The 16,656-nt window shown below is 44.2% G+C and overlaps 1 long non-coding RNA gene across 1 annotated transcript; it reads right to left on the bottom strand.

Moving 5' to 3' along the window:
- Positions 1-5,584: 5,584 nt before the first annotated feature.
- LOC102394298 lies at positions 5,585-15,258 on the bottom strand. Its single transcript, XR_326375.4, has 3 exons — positions 14,792-15,258; positions 12,245-12,298; positions 5,585-5,799 (listed from the first exon to the last, which is right to left on the bottom strand). It is a non-coding gene; the product is annotated as an uncharacterized LOC102394298 (long non-coding RNA).
- Positions 15,259-16,656: the final 1,398 nt, after the last annotated feature.

Here is a 16,656-nt window from a genome sequence, read left to right on the forward strand (position 1 = left end):
GTCGGACACGACTGAGCGACTTCACTTTCACTTTTTACTTTCCTGCATTGGAGAAGGAAATGGCAACCCACTCCAGTGTTCTTGCCTGGAGAATCCCAGGGACGGGGAAGCCTGGTGGGCTGTTGTCTATGGGGTCACACAGAGTCGGACACGACTGAAGTGACTTAGCAGCAGCAGCATAACCTAATTAGGGAGATAAAAACACGTCTTCAAGAAAAATAGCTATTTTAATAGTTGTTGTTTAGTTGCTAAGCCCGACTTTTTGTGACTGGATGGACTGTGGCTCACCAGGCTCCTCTATCCATCAGATTTCCCAGGCAAGAATACTGGAGTGGGTTGCCATTTCCTTCTCCAACGTATCTTCCTGACCCAGGGATTGAACCCGTGTCTCCTGCAGGAGCCACCTGGGAATCCCATATTATTAAGAAGATAGTCTAAAATGCAGCTGGTACAAGCATTATACGTTCTGCAGGTGAACTTACATTCTGCAAAGTTTATTATTAAACGGCTTGTGTGATTGATTCAGTTATAGGGCAAGTTGTTAGCCTTCCCCCTGATACCACAGTATTGTGTTAATTTCAGGTGGGAAGCATAATGATTCCATATTTTACAGATTATATTCATTATAGGTTATTACAAGATAATGGGTATAATTCCCTGTGTGTGTGAACCACCTCAACATCTTGTTAGAATGAAGATTCTGATGCACGTCGGGGATGGGACCTAAATCTGCATTTAAAACAAGCTCCCGGGTGATGTTACAGCTGCTGGTCTGCTGGTCACACTTTGAATATCGAGACTGTAAGAGATTCTACTAAGAAAATATAATCAGAAGACCGTGGAAAAAAAAAGGAAGAAGTGGTAGGAGGGGTCTGGGGGATGGTGGTGGAGATTAGAAACCAGGAAGGATTAGAAATGGGAGAAAAGCGCAGGGAACATTTCAGTGCTGGTTGGTGTCTCTCACACACAGGTCCCCATGCTTTTCTCTGTGTTGAACTTTGCCTGCAAATTTCACTGACACACTTTTGTTTATCCTTTAAAATTATAGCTCAGAGGTCACTTCCAGAAAACTCTGCTGAGTGTCCAGGCTGAGCTAGTGCTCCTCCCACGTAAGTTCATAATGGTCAGCACACACCTCCTCCTGTCTATCTGCTTCCCCACCTGCTGTCAATCCCTGGAAGTCAAGGAGTGTGTATTAAAGGTCTGACACATGATGGATGATGGATGCTCTCTAATAAGGGAGTTTATGAATGGAGACCTAGGGGCGGGTAGTGAGAAGGCAGTAGTATAGCACTAGAGAGAGGAAAGAAACAAAGCTAGGGCAGGGAAGGAGTTCTGTTTCCATCATCTGTCGCCACAATAAGATTATGTACGAAACAACCCCCAAACCCAGTAACTTACACTATGAGAAACAGTATGGAGTTTCCCTAAAAAGCTAAACTTAAAGTTACCATATGATATAGCAGTCCCACTCCTGGGCCATATATGCAGAAAAAGCAAGAACTCTAATTTGAAATGATAACGCACACACCCCGGTGTTCATTCCAGTACTATTTACAGCGGCCAAGGCATGGAAGCAAACTAAGTGTCCATCAACAGGTGAATGGGCCGAGAAGACGTGGTGCATAGATACAGTGGAATATTACTCAGCCACGAAAAAGGTAAAGGAATGCCATTGGCAGAAACATGAGTGGACCTACATACTATCATCCTAAGTGAAGTAAATCAGACAGAGAAAGACAAATATCATGAGGTGTCACTTATATGTGGAGTCTAAAAAATAGTACAAATAAACTTATTTACAAAAGAGAAATAGACTCACAGACAGAATACAAACATGGAAAGGAGAGGGCGATAAATTAGGAGTTTGTGATTAGCAAGCTTGGGATTACATGCTATTAATATGCAAAATAGATAAACAACAAGGATTTACTGTATAGCACAGGAAACTATATTCAATATCTTGTAATAAGTAATTAAAAATACATATAAAGCCATCTGGCCCCTATAAGAGAAAAGAATCTGAAAGAATATGCATTATTTTTCAGATTGTTTCATATATTCAGTTATATATATCTAACTGGATAGATATATATCTGGCTGGATGGCATCACTGAAGCAATGAACATGAACTTGGGCAAACTTTGGGAGATGATGAGGGACAAGGAGGTTTGGTGTGCTGCAGTCCATGGGGTTGCAAAGAGTCACACATGACTGGATGACTGAACAACAACTGAATATATATATATATAATATATATATATATTAAATATATAAAACTGAATAACTTTGCTATACACCTGAAATGAACAACACATTGTAAATTAACTATAGTTTAGTTTAAAAAAAAAAAAAACCCAGTGGGTTAAAACAATAAGCCTCTATTTAAGTCATGAGTGAACAGGTCAGCTGGACTATTCTGATCCCAAAGAGATGCTCAAGTGTCAGCGCTCAGCCGACAGGCGGACTCTTGCCCACAGTGGGGACCTCAGCTCAGGTCCATGTGGCCTCATCACAGCAGTTAACCCACGTTTGGGCTCAAGTCCAAGGCAGGGTTCCAAGAGAGGGAAAGAAGTGTGCAAGGCCTCTTGATTTTTAGGCCTGGACATGGGATATGACTACTTTTGCTTCATTTTATTGGCCAAAGCAAGTCAAAAGGCCAGTTCTGAGTTGAGAAGTTGGGCAGTAGACTCTACCTCTTGATAAGACGAGCTGCAAGTCAAAGAGTAAGGGTGTGACAACATGAAGAGGAGTAATTGGGGGTCATTTGGGGGATCAACCGTCATCATTTTAAATTGACTCACACTCTGACTATTTGTAAGAATATGCAGATTCCAGGGCACCCTAGCAGTGGGTCTTGACCTTCACACTGTCACCATCAGGAGAGAGCGGGGCTGAAAACATAGCCAGTCTCCATTATTTGCACATCAGTCACTCAAGGCAAATGTTCTTTCCCAGAATGGATTCTTAACTGCTTCCTCCTACTGTCCAGCTGGTGTGTATGTTCATATAATTCAGATTTGGCCTAAAATTAGGGTGAGCAAAATACGATTAGAGAGGCAAATTTTTTGGGGAAAAAAAAAATGAAACCAAACTAAAACTAAATATAAATACTTCAATGTTTAGCTTCATTTGGATTACATGTGTTCCCTCAATGCACAGTTGTTAGTGTACATATATATTTTAATTCAATGTTTTGACCAGGTAACCCAGAAACTAAAGTATAAAAGGCTATAGGTGAATTCTCCCTCATACCTTATATACCCATGTGTGTATGCACATGGGTATACACACACACACACACACACCACCAAATAGTGTTTTTTTAGAAGCAAACAATGTTATTATTTAAAGATGTCCTTTCTGGAGTGCACATGTAATCAGATATAAACAAATGCATACATATGTCATTTCCTTGATTCTGCATTTTGCTTTAATTTTTCAATTAACATCACATTTATAAACATTTTTGCCAAATCAGGACACACAAACTTTTCCTTTTTTAGGACTGCATCTTTTTCCACTGTATCCTTTCTCATGTAATCAGCCCTTCATTGACAGGCATTTGATTTGTTTCCATTCTTTTTCTCTCACAGAAGTAAATCTTGAGATGGTTTGTGTTAGGACAGCAATGAATTCCAAAGTTTGGCCTTATGAATGGATAGATGACAATGACTGCTCTCTTTCTTCTGTTCTGATGGGAATCTTTGTCTTGGTTTGTAACCTTGCAACATTTGAAAACAAACAGAAAATCCCATAAAGATGCTGGTTTGGGCCTGTGCCCAGGATTTTTGGAACCTGATGTTCGAAGTGACCTCTAGAGGAAGGCATGGGGGATCGTGAGGAGAGAGTGAGTGAGCTGAATATGATTAAAAATACAGTCAGTTCTGTTGCATTTTTAAAGGGCTGTTGAGAACTGTTTAGGGGAAACGCCAGTTTGTTCAAGCATCTCTTTGTGCTTAAGAGCTTTTCCACATTAGCCAGCTCTGCTTTCTCCAGTCAGCATTTTCTGTGCCAGAGGGTGAATTGGAGATGTGCAGAGCTGATGTCCTGAAAAAACTATGTTATGGCCTCGCGAGCTGGACTCTTACGGGTCCCTGAACAACTCAGAACAGTCCAAGCGCCACAGTCCACATCTAAGTTCAGCTCATCTCGCTGATTTATCCAGTCGTGACATATGCCCATTGTTTCCAAATGTCAGCCTGGTGCACCTGCTGCCTCAGAGTCACCCCAGATGTGTTGTGAGGAACAGATTCCTGGGCTCCAGCTCATCAGACCATGGAACCAGCCCCTCTGGAATCCCTAATAAGCTCCCTAGGTAACTCAGAAGCATCATCAGGCCTGGGAAGTCTACCAAGGCAATAGTGCAGATAAACATTTCTGCATTTAGAAACCAGGAAGCTCAGGCCTTGCAGACTCTATATGTGGGACACACCAAATGTTCTGTGCTCCATCAGCCTCATGCTCAGGCGTGGAAAAGGCTTACCGTTCCCTCTGGCTTCAAAGGGATCAAATGTGAAGTTCTGGCCCTACCCTGAACGGGACTCTGAAATGGTGACTTATGGGGAAACATGCTGTAAGGCACTGCTAACTCAAGTGCCAGCCCAATTCTCCCCCCTTTGTCTTGTGTTAATAGACATGAGCCCTTCAGAGTAAGCAAGCAGTGGTCCCCTTGATGGAAGTGGGGTTAGATCAGGTGCTGGGGCCGGTCAGGCTGGCAGTGAAGCTAATCTGAAAAAGCTAGATAAGGTTGGGCAGAGAGGTGGCCCTGCCCAAGGAAAAGCAGCTGCTTTCTCAAAGAAGAGACTTAGGACTTTGGGTAGTGGTGGAGGAGGGGAGGAAAGGAGACTTGGGTTCCCTCCCCCAACACACACTTGCCCTCCAGGGAGAGCTCTGGGACTTCTGTGGGGGTCAAGTGGTTAAGACTTTGCCTTCCAATGCAGGGGTCTTCCCAGGCGGTGCTAGTGGTAAAGAATCTGCCTGCCAATGCAGGAGACATAAGAGATGTGGGTTCAATCCCTGGGATGGGAAGATCCCATGGAGGAGGGTGTGGCAACCCACTCCAGTATTCATGCCTGGAGAAGCCCACGGACAGAGGAGCCTGGTGGGATACAGTCCATAAAGTCACAAAGAGTTGGACACAACTGAAGCAACTTAGCACACACACACACACGCAGGGGTTGCAGGTGTGATCCCTGCTTGGGGAGCTAAGATCCCCCATGCCTTGTGACCAAAAAACCAAAACAGAAAACAGAAGCAATATTGCAACCAATAAAGGCTTTAAAAACGGTCCACATAAAAAAGTCTTTTAAAAAAGGAAAAAAGAAGCTCTGCTTTTCTAGAGGGAGATAGGCCATACGTGTGTCCAGCCTTGAAAGGGAACCGTTCTCTCTGGGGGTGAACTGTCAGGGATGGCCATCCTCCCTTACTTGCGTTTTCACGTGGGTGAGAGACCTTCACACTTCTGCTTGAATGCACTAAGGGTTTAATTTCCGAGCTCCATCCAGGACTCTGGAGAAGCAGGCATTAATACTTGGCTATTTCAGGATGGAGCTGTGCAAACAAAGCTTCCAACAGTCAAAAGCAGTTTCTCAAAGTTTTATTTGTGCTCTGCGCATAGTTGCTTCTCAGTAAATATCTGGCAAATTAATGACAGCAGATCAGGTAAAGTAAGTGATATCTAGATATAGAAATATACCCCCTCCTATGATGAAGCCATGGTAATGTTCTTATATTTTCCAATATCCTGAATCCACAATGATTTGCAGTAATTCTTGGTGCTTTGAAAATATTCCACTTCTGTGAAGGAAAAAATGGATAAAGGATTCATATGAAAATGTCTTCATGGATTAAGGAATTTTAGGTAAGTACTTCAGAGAGACTAAGAGAACATATTCTAAACCCTGTTTCTCTGAGCATCAAACTCTGGTTAAGCCCAAAGCAACTAGGATTGCCTTGACGCTACAGTGCCTTATAGTTCATATCTAGGGCTTAGGTACGGAGAAGGCAATGGCACCCCACTCCAGTACTCTTGCCTGGAAAATCCCAGGGACAGAGGAGCCTGGTAGGTTGCAGTCCATGGGGTCGCTAAGAGTTGGACACTACTGAGCGACTTCACTTTCACTTTTCACTTTCATGCATTGGAGAAGGAAATGGCAACCCACTCCAGTGTTCTTGCCTGGAGAATCCCAGGGATGAGGGAGCCTGGTGGGCTGCTGTCTATGGGGGTCACACAGAGTCAGACACCACTGAAGTGACTTAGCAGCAGCAGCAGCAGGGCTTAGGTAACTGACAATAACAATTTGCACTAATGACAAATTTTTGTCTTACTGAGTTGGATATGAAAGGGGATTTGGGGAGATGTGGAAAGGGGGAAAAGGAGGAAGAAGACAAAGGCATTCCAAAGAGAAAAGGCTGTATACACAGGAAGATCGAGGGAGGGAGGAATGGAGTAATTAACACAAGAAATGGAGCTTCAGGGGGCTGAGGTTGTGGGGATGGGCAGATAAAGACAAAGACAGAGAGAGTTATCAGTGTAACTAATCTTTTTAAGGAAACAACTTTTGGTTTCTCTCTATTGGTTTTTTGTTTTCAATGTAATTGATTTCTGCTCTTATCTTTATTAGTTCCTGTTGTGGCCTTTCTCTTAAATTGCTCCCAGGATTTTTTCTCTTGTTTCAACAACTGTGATGCATCTTGGTATGGATGACTTTGGTTTTTTACTTTTGTGAGTTTGCTGAACTGCTTGGTTTTATATATCAATGTTGTTTTGTTGTTTAGTCTCTAAGTTGTGTCCAACTCTTTGCGACTCCACGGGGATTTCCCAGGCAAGAATACTGGAGTGGGTTGCCATTTCCTTCTCCAGGGGATCTTCCTGATCCAGGGATTGAATCCAGTCTCAAGCATTGGCAGGTGGATTCTTTACCACTGAGCCACCAGAAAAGCCCCTATACATTTATTTGTTGTTCAGTCACTAAGTCGTGTCCGACTCTTTTTGACACTATGAACTGCAGCATGCCAGGCTTCCCTGTCCTTTATTATCTCCCAGAGTTTACTCAAACTCATGTCCATTGAGTCGGTGATACCATCCAACCCTCTCATCTTTCTCCTCCTGCCTTCAATCTTTCCCAGCATCAGGGTCTTTTCCAATGAGTTGGCTCTTTGCATTACTGGCCAAAGTATTGGAGGTTCAGCTTCAGCATCAATCCTTCCAGTGAACATTCAGGGTTGATTTCCTTTAGGATTGACTGGTTTGGTCTCCTTGCTGTCTAAGAAAATCTCAAGAGTTTTCTCCAGCACCAAAATTTGAAAGCACCACAATTAATATCTTTCACCAAATTAGGAAATTTTGGGCCATTATTTCCTCAAATGACTTTTGCGCACTGCATTCTTTCTAGGACTCCAATGACATCAATATTAGACCTAAAAATGTCCAATGACATCAGTAGTAAACCTAAAAATGTCCAATGACATTTGGCAATCTCCCATATGTCCCTGAGGAACTGGTGTTTTGTTTACTTTTTCCAATTTTTTTCTTTACTGTTATTGAGATTGGATGAATTCTACTGATCTATTTTCCAGTTCATTGATTCTTTCCTCTAACATCTCCATTCTTCTATTTTAAAATATAATAAATAAAATGTACCCCATCCATGTATTTAAAAAAAATAGTTATTATATTATCTAATTCTAAAATTACCATTTGGTTCTTTATTTAATATCTTCTATTTCTTTACTGAGACTGTCTCTTTTCCATCTGGTTCAAGAATATTCAACATCCTTGGAGGATTTTTTATAATAGTTGCTTTAAGTCTTTGATTATTCCAACATCTGTATCATCTTACTGTTGACATCTGTTGATTACCTTTTCTTGTGCAATTTGAGATTTTTCTGATTCATTGTATGCCAAGTAATTTTAGATTATTCTGGACATTTTCAATATTCTATGAGATCCTGGGTCTTATTTATATCCTGTGAAGAGTATTGATACTTCTGTTTTAGTAGTGACCAGCTTGGCTGGGCTCAGGACACACGTTCCAACTATGTACTTCTGTGTGTGTGGTTCCAAGGTCAGTTCCATTTTCAAAGCCTTTGCAGTGTTACTCAGATTACTCAGTATCCTCCTATGGTCAGTCTGGGATGGGGGCAGTGGTCTCTCCCATAGTTCAGTTTTCAAAGTCTTTGGTGTGTTGCTTAGGGTCAGATTCATGCATGTCAACCTTATGGGTGAGCTCAGGAATTCATCAACAATGTCCCTAGGTCCTCCTTCTCCGTAATCTCCTCAGTACTTTCTGGGGCTCCACTTCTCATTCCTTTAGTCAGAAAGTTGGGGCTTTAATTTCCTTGGTCTGCTGTGTACTTTCACAAGGGCACCTAAATCTGGGTCCAGGCAGCAGGAGAACAAGAAAGATAGTAATAGCAATGGGGGGAGCACCTCCTGGAGACCACAGCTTCTCAAATCAGAGTGGGAAGTTCCTCTTCTCATGATTTTAGATGCCCAGGGGCCGCTCTGCTGCCATGCCACCACCACCTCAGGATCTTCTGGGGCCTGGGGCAAAAAAAGAAGAGAGAGGAGGAAAAATGGACCATTTTCTCTACTCCCCCTAAGCATTAAGGAGTCTCCTTTCTGTTTGTTGAGCTGGAAGTGGAGGCTTCTCCTGGAACTCTAACCACGTCTTGTTCTCACTTCCAGTTTTCAGACTGCCTTGAGTCCAGCCAGCAGACACCAAGGGGAACAAGTGGGAGGAGGAGATTCATTGCTGGTTCTGCGGTACTTCAAATTCTGGTCTCCTTTCCCAAGCCACCTGCCATCATCTTTTCAGCTGCCCCATGCATTCTTCCCAGTTTTTATAGCTGCCTTCAGTGGGAGAGATGAGGTAGAGTATGCTCGCTCCATCTTCATGCTTCTGTTTTGCTTTGCAAGGACTCTACCTAACTCTGCTCGGCAACTTATAAACTAACTAAGGAGGTTTTTAACTTTTACTTTATTTCATTCTGAGATGAGTGTACGAAAACCAAAATCACTACAGAAGAAGCTTATCTATTAAGGAAAGCAACATATGTTTGACTTCTTAACTTTTTACATTACTTTGTTTCCTCCTTAAGATCATGGGCAAGAGAAATCAAAGATAGATCCTGGTTCCTATGCAATTTACATAGTTGCTGAGAAAACTGTCTGTGATGCCTTCAGGTGCTTGTAGCAGGAAGTAAGCCTAGGACTTGACCTCAGAATTGTGGTTTAGGAAAATAGCTTATAGTCCAAACAGAGAAGTCTTTCATAAATGCCTCGGGATTTAACTGCGCTTCACAGAAAAACCCTAATGATCTTGCTTTCTCATAACTTTTTGAAAAGACGCAGTGAATTGCCAAGACCCGTACGTTCTTCATCAAGGACTTCCGAGGAGATAAGATGTAATTTGCTCTTTTGTTGGCCTTACTGGGGAGGGTGAATTCCAGGGAGTGATGTATGTTTCCTGTAAATTCAGCAAGCCATTGTGGAACAGAATTGCTTCAGATATTGTCAGTGGGAACATAATGTGGGTCAATGAATCATAGATTCTATTTGGTAGTCTACCACAGAGAACACTAAGAAAGCTATCCCGGTGGGAAAAACTAGAGACACTTGTAACTAAACAGCATAGCATGAGGGCAGGAGGGGAGGAAAAGTGGGACGATTTGCCCAATAGACTGAAGACTTGATTTCAACCAGTTAGTCACTGAGCAGGGAGGGTTGTTGTTCTTTCCCTCCAGGTGGTGGGAGTAACTATGAAGCCAGAACACAGACTGCACAGCCACAAACAGAAACATGACCCTTGAGGTAAGTCCCCTAAGCCCCTCAGACAACCACCTCTGTTTAGTTTATCAACACCTAGACTTGTCCCTTGGAACAAATCTATGGATATTAAATGCAACAGTCTCATACTGTCCTTGTCATCCTATTTTCTGCTACAGAGAAGAGCCAGTTCATATGCTGGCTTTATCTGCCCTTCTTTTTGCTTCACAAAATTCGGGTGAAGCTATTGGTAGTGGTGGTGGAAGTTGGGGGAGGCCCAGAGCAGTAAAATAAGTGCAAATAAGGATGATTCATTCCTTGTTATCATTGCTGTTTAGTCACTAAGTCGCGTTCAACTCTGTGAGCCCATGGACTCCACCAGGCTCCTCTGTCCATGGGATTTCCCAGACAATACTAGAGTGGGTTGCCATTTCCTACTCCAGGGGATCTTCCTGACCCAGAGATCAAACCCACGTCTCCTGCATTAGCAGGTGGATTCTTTACCACTGGGCCACCAGGAATGCCCTGATTTGTTCCTTAGATGAGGCCTTCCCTCAAAACAATGTTATCCCCTCTATAAGTGAAGAGACATAATGAACAATAACAACCCCAAGTCACAGTTATTCATTCCAGGAGTGAAACTTAGGAGCCTTCACTTGAATGACCTTCTGTTGAGCTCATTAGGGTCCCGGAGGAAGAGAAGAATTTCACCTGAGGGCTTACACAAAACCAAGGTCAGACAGTTCTGTCTTTACCCTCTGCCACCAGCCTCTCCACCAGCTAGTCCTCTGGAGATCTGTACAAGGGGAACAGCGGTTCTTTGTTTCAGACAAGGACAGACAAGAAAACTGCAGTTTTACTGTAGCCGGAGGGGTTTGGAATACATGTGAGAAAGAACTGTTAGACTCCAAGTATCGTGAGATGGAGGAATAAGGAACAGGGGTGGGCAGCAGGCTTCTTTCTAGATTTTAGAGACAGCTCTCCTTATGGGGCTGGAGAAGGCGATGGCACCCCACTCCAGTACTCTTGCCTGGAAAATCCCATGGACAGAGAAGCCTGGTAGACTGCAGTCCATGGGGTCACGAAGAGTCGGACACAACTGAAGCAACTTAGCAGCATCAGCAGCAGTTCCTTATGGGGTGGCTAACAACAGTCCTTATCGGAGGACAAACTACCAGAATCCAGGCTTCCTGTGTCCCTGGTGGCTCAGAGGTAAAGAATCCACCTGCCAGTGCAAGAGACATGGGTTTGCTCCCTGGTCCAGGAAGATCCCACATGCTGAGCAGCATGTGCACCACAACTATTAAGCCTGTGCTCTAGAGCCCGGAAGTCACAACTACTGAGCCCACGTGCTGCCACTACTGAAGCCCATGTGCCCTCGTGTCCATACTCCACAACAAGAGAAGCCACTGCCACTAGATGCCCACGCATGGCAACTAAAGGGTAGCCCCTACCTGCCACAACTAGAGAAAAGCCCAGGCAGCAACGAAAACACAGTACAGCTCAAGGCAAAAAAAAAAAATCCAGGTCTCTGATTCCATCCTTTCTATTCTCATTCTTCTGACTGTAGAGAGGGTTCTGATTCTGGCCCTCGATGCAGTTTCTCCACCAGGACTGCTGAGGCAGAGAGCTTTTGTCTGGAGGGTCTCTGCTCTCATGAGATCCCAGCACATAGGGATTCTCTGGTCCACATGGGGAGGGAAAGAGAAACAACTTTTTCTCAATATGAGCAATTGCTTCCTTCTCATCAGAGAAGAGTTACTTAGGTTTCTCCAGGAGGAAAGAAACACCACTTTTCCAAATTTAAAAGACATTCTTAGCACCAGACCAGCAGCAATATCCTAGGGTTGGGCTTCCTAAACATGGTCACCCATTAGAATCCCTGGGGACTTTGGGCACACTCCTAACTCAGTTAAGCCAGAAATTCTGGTTGGTAGGGCAGAGCTGTGGGGTTTTTTTTAAAGCTCTTGGAAAGAGCAACCAGGGTTGAAAAACACCATTCAAGGAGTACAGTTAACACCCAGTGGAGACGGGGGCAACAGAGGATGAGATGATTGGGTGGCATCATTGACTCAATGGGCATGAGTTTGAGAAAACGCTGGGAGACAGTGAAGGACAGGGAAGCTTGGCGTTTTGCAGTTCATGGGTTCACAAAGAGTTGGACACAACTGAGTGACTGTACAAACTAGCAGTTCAAACATACGATGCTGGACCAAGGGAGGGGAGTACAAAATGTCCCATGCATCGCCGCAGTTTACTGCCATTCAGTGGCTCTGTGGGAGGATTAGAGCCCCGGGCATTATCCTGTGGAGACAGGTGGCTGGCTGGCTGGCTGGCAGGCAGCCCTGTCCATAGCCCTGTTTCAGGAGCCCAGGAAGGCAGACTCCTAGAACAAAGTCTTGAAGGCTCCCCACAGGGAGCAGGAAGATGTGAGTCTATTCTGAGGGTAGGTGGCTCCGTGCCGCTACTCACAAGCTGCTCCTCCATCTCCAGCCCTCAAAGGGAAGAATGTGTAACAGTTGTCCTCTGTAAAAAAGAGACATGGTATCTGTGAAGACTTAGTGGCTGGGAACTTGTAGAGGCAGCCAAGTGCAAGAGTTAGGAATTACAGTTCTGGATCTGGACCAACCTAAGGTCAAAGTCCTACCATGGCCTAGCTTCATGCTTGCAGGCATATTTCTTAATTGCTTTTAGTTTTGATTTTCTTATCTATAAAAGTGAAAGACAGTGAAGTCGCTCAGTCATGTCCTACTCTTTGTGACCGCATGGACTGTAGCCTACCAGGCTCCTCCATCTATGGGATTTTCCAGGCAATAGTACTGGAGTGGGGTGCCATTTCCTTCTCCAGGGGATCTTCCCAACCCAGGGATTGAACCCGGGTCTCCTGCATTGCAGACAGACGCTTTACCGTCTGAGCCACCAGGGAAGTCCTTTCTTATCTATAAAATGAGGATAATAATAGTGACTACCTCGTATGGTTGTGATGATTCAGGGAAAAAATGAATGTAATACTTGGGATAAGGCATTCAATAGAAAGTACCTGTATTTCCCTTGTTGGGGTGGGCATTGCAGTGGAGGTGGCGATGGTGGTGGAGGAGGGGGAGGTTTCCTCCACAACAGAGTGGTGACACAGGACATGAAGGAGGAGGTGGGAGGGAAAGGCATTGGCCAGGACACCAGGCGGGCGCTGATGGTCTCTGCCCAAGTCAAGGGGCATGCTCATTGGCTCCTTCATTGGGCATGCTTCACAGCTCCTGCATTTTTTTTTTTTTTCAGCTGCACCAGGCATGTGTGATCTTAGCTGCCTGACCAGGGGTTGGACCAAGCCTCCTGTAACAGAAGCATGGAGTCTTAACCACTGGACCACCAGGGAAGTCCCACAGCCCCTGCAGTTGATAGGGAAGGACACCCCTCTGTGTGGGGGCTTCAAGCAGCCCAAGTCTAGATGCTCAACCTTAAGAGCTAGTGCAGAGAAGGCAATGGCACCCCACTCCAGTACTCTTGCCTGGCAAATCCCATGGACGGAGGAGCCTAGTGGGCTGCAGTTCATGGGGTCGCTAAGAGTCAGACACGACTGAGCGACTTCACTTTCACTTTTCACTCTCATGCATTGGAGAAGGAAATGGCAACCCACTCCAGTATTCTTGCCTGGAGAGTCCCAGGGATGGGGGAACCTGATGGGCTGCCATCTATGGGGTTGCACAGAGTCGGACACGACTGAAGCAACTTAGCAGCAGCAGCAGCAAGAGCTAGTGACATTATCACCCAGGTGCTTGTCCTCTTCATTAGCCCTGGAGATTCTGAGACAGAAAGTTCATGGTGGAGCCAAGGAATCTGTTTCTTTATGAGTTCTCTGGATGACTTCTCTGCACAGACAGGTTTGAGAACCACAGTGCAGCCTGCTCAACTCAATGAAAAGGGGTCACAAAGGCATTTCTACTTGAACTCATGGGCTCCCTCTATGTCTCACTGCCAGAGATCAGCAGTCCCAGAATCTTAAATTACCAAGTCTTTTCTTTTAAATGCACTTGGGCCTTGATGGGACACTACAGAGTCCTACTGCTCAAGATCAATGGGGCAAGTACATGAAATTCTGAAGAGGTGGAGAGGTAAGAAGTGATTTGGGGATGGGTGTGGTCTGGGAATGAGAAGATTCAGGTCAAGTGTAGTTCCTTTCAGCTTTCCAGGACTGCCCATGTGGGTGTGCGTGTGTGTGGGGGGTCCTTCTGTTGGTGGGGAGTCCCTGACCTTCAGCAGCCAGTGGACACACTCAACGTGTCATTCTGCCCCCATCTCACATCCTTCTCCAGGGGAGACAGTCCTAGCTGAAGCTGCTCAGGCTTTGAACCTTGCACCCAACACGGTCTTTCTTATTACTTTTTCCACCAGATGCCCTATGTTTCAGTGATATAAATGACTTATCATTTCATTCACTTGCACTGGAATCCACAGTCTTCCAAAACCCCATCTACCGTTCTCTTCCTGATTGTTATATGCAAAGGAAAACCCAGCCTACTGCAAGGAGTGCTACACCACAGCTGACATTTGCTTAGCACTTAGCGAGATTAACTTACTGCATCTTCATAATAATGTTCTACAATAGGCACATTATCCTTACTCTAAATACAAGGAAGCTGGGGCCATCTGGTTCCAAACTTTGTGCTTCTAACCATCGTGTTATGCTGTTTTTTTTAGTGAACAATCTCTGAATGGAAAGACAATGGCCTTTGAGGTTGGAAATACCATTGGCTTTGACATGTATTAGTTGAAACATCTTGAGCAGATTACTTAACTTTCCTGAGCCTCCATTTTATTATCTGTAAAAGAAGTATAATTTCAACACACAGTAATGGATAAATAAGGAAATTGAAGGATCTCGTGTCTTGGTCTCTTTAGTCAACTCCGGAGGTTTGTTCCTCAGTATCTAGCCTCTACATCTTCTGGACCCTTTCTCGCACTGCTAGCAATAAGGCTGTTTCACTTTCTTATCATTCAAGTGTTCACTGCAGTAACACTTACCATTTTCTTCGAGAACTTTTGCTTTGGACTTCCTTGGTGGCTCAGTGGATAAGAACCCACCTGCCCATGCAGGTGACATGCGTTGGATCCCAGATCTGGGAAGATCTCACATCCACGGGGCAACTAAGTCCATGCATCACAACCGCTGAGCCTGCGCTCTAGAGCCTGTGCTGTGCGACAAGAGAAGCCACCAAAATGAGAAGTCTGAGCAATGCAACGATGAGTGCCCTCTGCTTCCCACAACTAGAGAAAGAAAATGAAAAAAAGGCTGTGCAGCAATGGAGATCCAGCATAGCCATATATATACATATATATATATACACACACAACTGAAATTTGCATTCACACCTTGGCAAACTTTGGCACAAGAAGCCTAGTTTTGGCTCATCTTGGCTTCCAATGTAACTTCCTCACTAAGCTGAATCATTTACAAATCATTTTTACTTAAAGCGAGAGACATGTGACTCTTCCTTTTGCTTGAACACTTGGAGGTCATTGTAGGGTTTTTTTTTTTTTTTTTTTTCCTTTATATTTGGCTGTGCTTCGTGGCATTCAGAATCTTAGTTACCCAACCAGGGATTGGACCCATACCCTCTGCAATGGAAGCATGGAGTCTTAACTGTGGGACAACCAGGGAAGTCCCCATAGGGTTATTAATTTGCCTAATTTCAATACTTTTATGTGTCTGGGAATAAGGAGGTCTGAGGAGAGGGAAGAAGGGGCAACAGCTGGTTGATGGAGCAATCAGAGCACATTAACATCTAGTGATTAAGTTCCCTGTCTTATATGGTGAGGCCACTGGTGGTACCTCAAGACAGTTACAACAGTAACATCAAAGATCACTGACCACAGATCGCCGTAACAAATATAATCAGGGTGAACAAGTTTGAATATTGTGAGAATTATCAAAATGTGACACAAAAGACGTGAAATGAGCCAACGCTGTTGGCCAAGGGCACTTATATAACAACTCAGGGTTGCCACAAACCTTTGATTTGTTAAAACAAACAAACACACAGAAAAACACTCTAAACGATAAAAACAACTCAGTATCTGCAAAGTGCAATAAAATGCAGTGTGCCTACACTGAAGATGCAGTTGACTCCCTCTCCACACGCCCACCTGTGGTTATATTTCCGTGTGTCCTGTGCCCCGAAAAGGCCCCCAGAAGGCAGTTCCCATGGAAGGGTGTGACTGGGAGCAACCAACTGTTCCGTCACCCTGTGTATTCAAGTTCCTGGCAGTACAGCCTGGAAGGTGCTCAAAAAGGTTTTATTGAACAAAGAACAGTTGCTCCTTATTTTTGGCTACAGGTTCTGCTAATGTATTGAGTCTGCTCAATTCCAATACCAACTCGGTATTGCAAATACACAAAACAGTAATATTGAAAACCTAGTATTTGTGAGGTCCCAGACTGCCATGAATCATCTCACTTAATCCCCAAAATGAGTGTGAAGAAGGCACTATCACTGTCATTTTATGGATGAGGAGGAGGCCTGAGTTTAGGGGAAGAATGAACGTGTTCAATACGAAAAGAAGTCATTGGAAGAGCCCACACTCAACCTCTATCAATACCAGGGAGTTGTAAAGCCTTTTTATTATCTCCCTCCCTCCTTATTAAAGGCTGTTTTCAGGACTTCCCTGGTGGTCCAGTGGCTAGGACTCCATGCAGGGGGCCCAGGTTCCATCCCTGGTCAGGGAACTAGATCCCACATGCTGCAATTTAAAAAAAAAAGTCCCTCACACCACAACAAAGATTGAAGATCCTGCATGCCACAACTAAGACCCATCACAGCCAGATAAAATAAATAAAATTTTTTTTCAAAAATTAAAAAGAATAAAATGAAAGGCTGTTTTCGTCTGGA

The sequence above is a fragment of the Bubalus bubalis genome, chromosome 16, assembly GCF_019923935.1.
Source record: "Bubalus bubalis isolate 160015118507 breed Murrah chromosome 16, NDDB_SH_1, whole genome shotgun sequence".
NCBI lineage: Eukaryota > Metazoa > Chordata > Mammalia > Artiodactyla > Bovidae > Bubalus > Bubalus bubalis.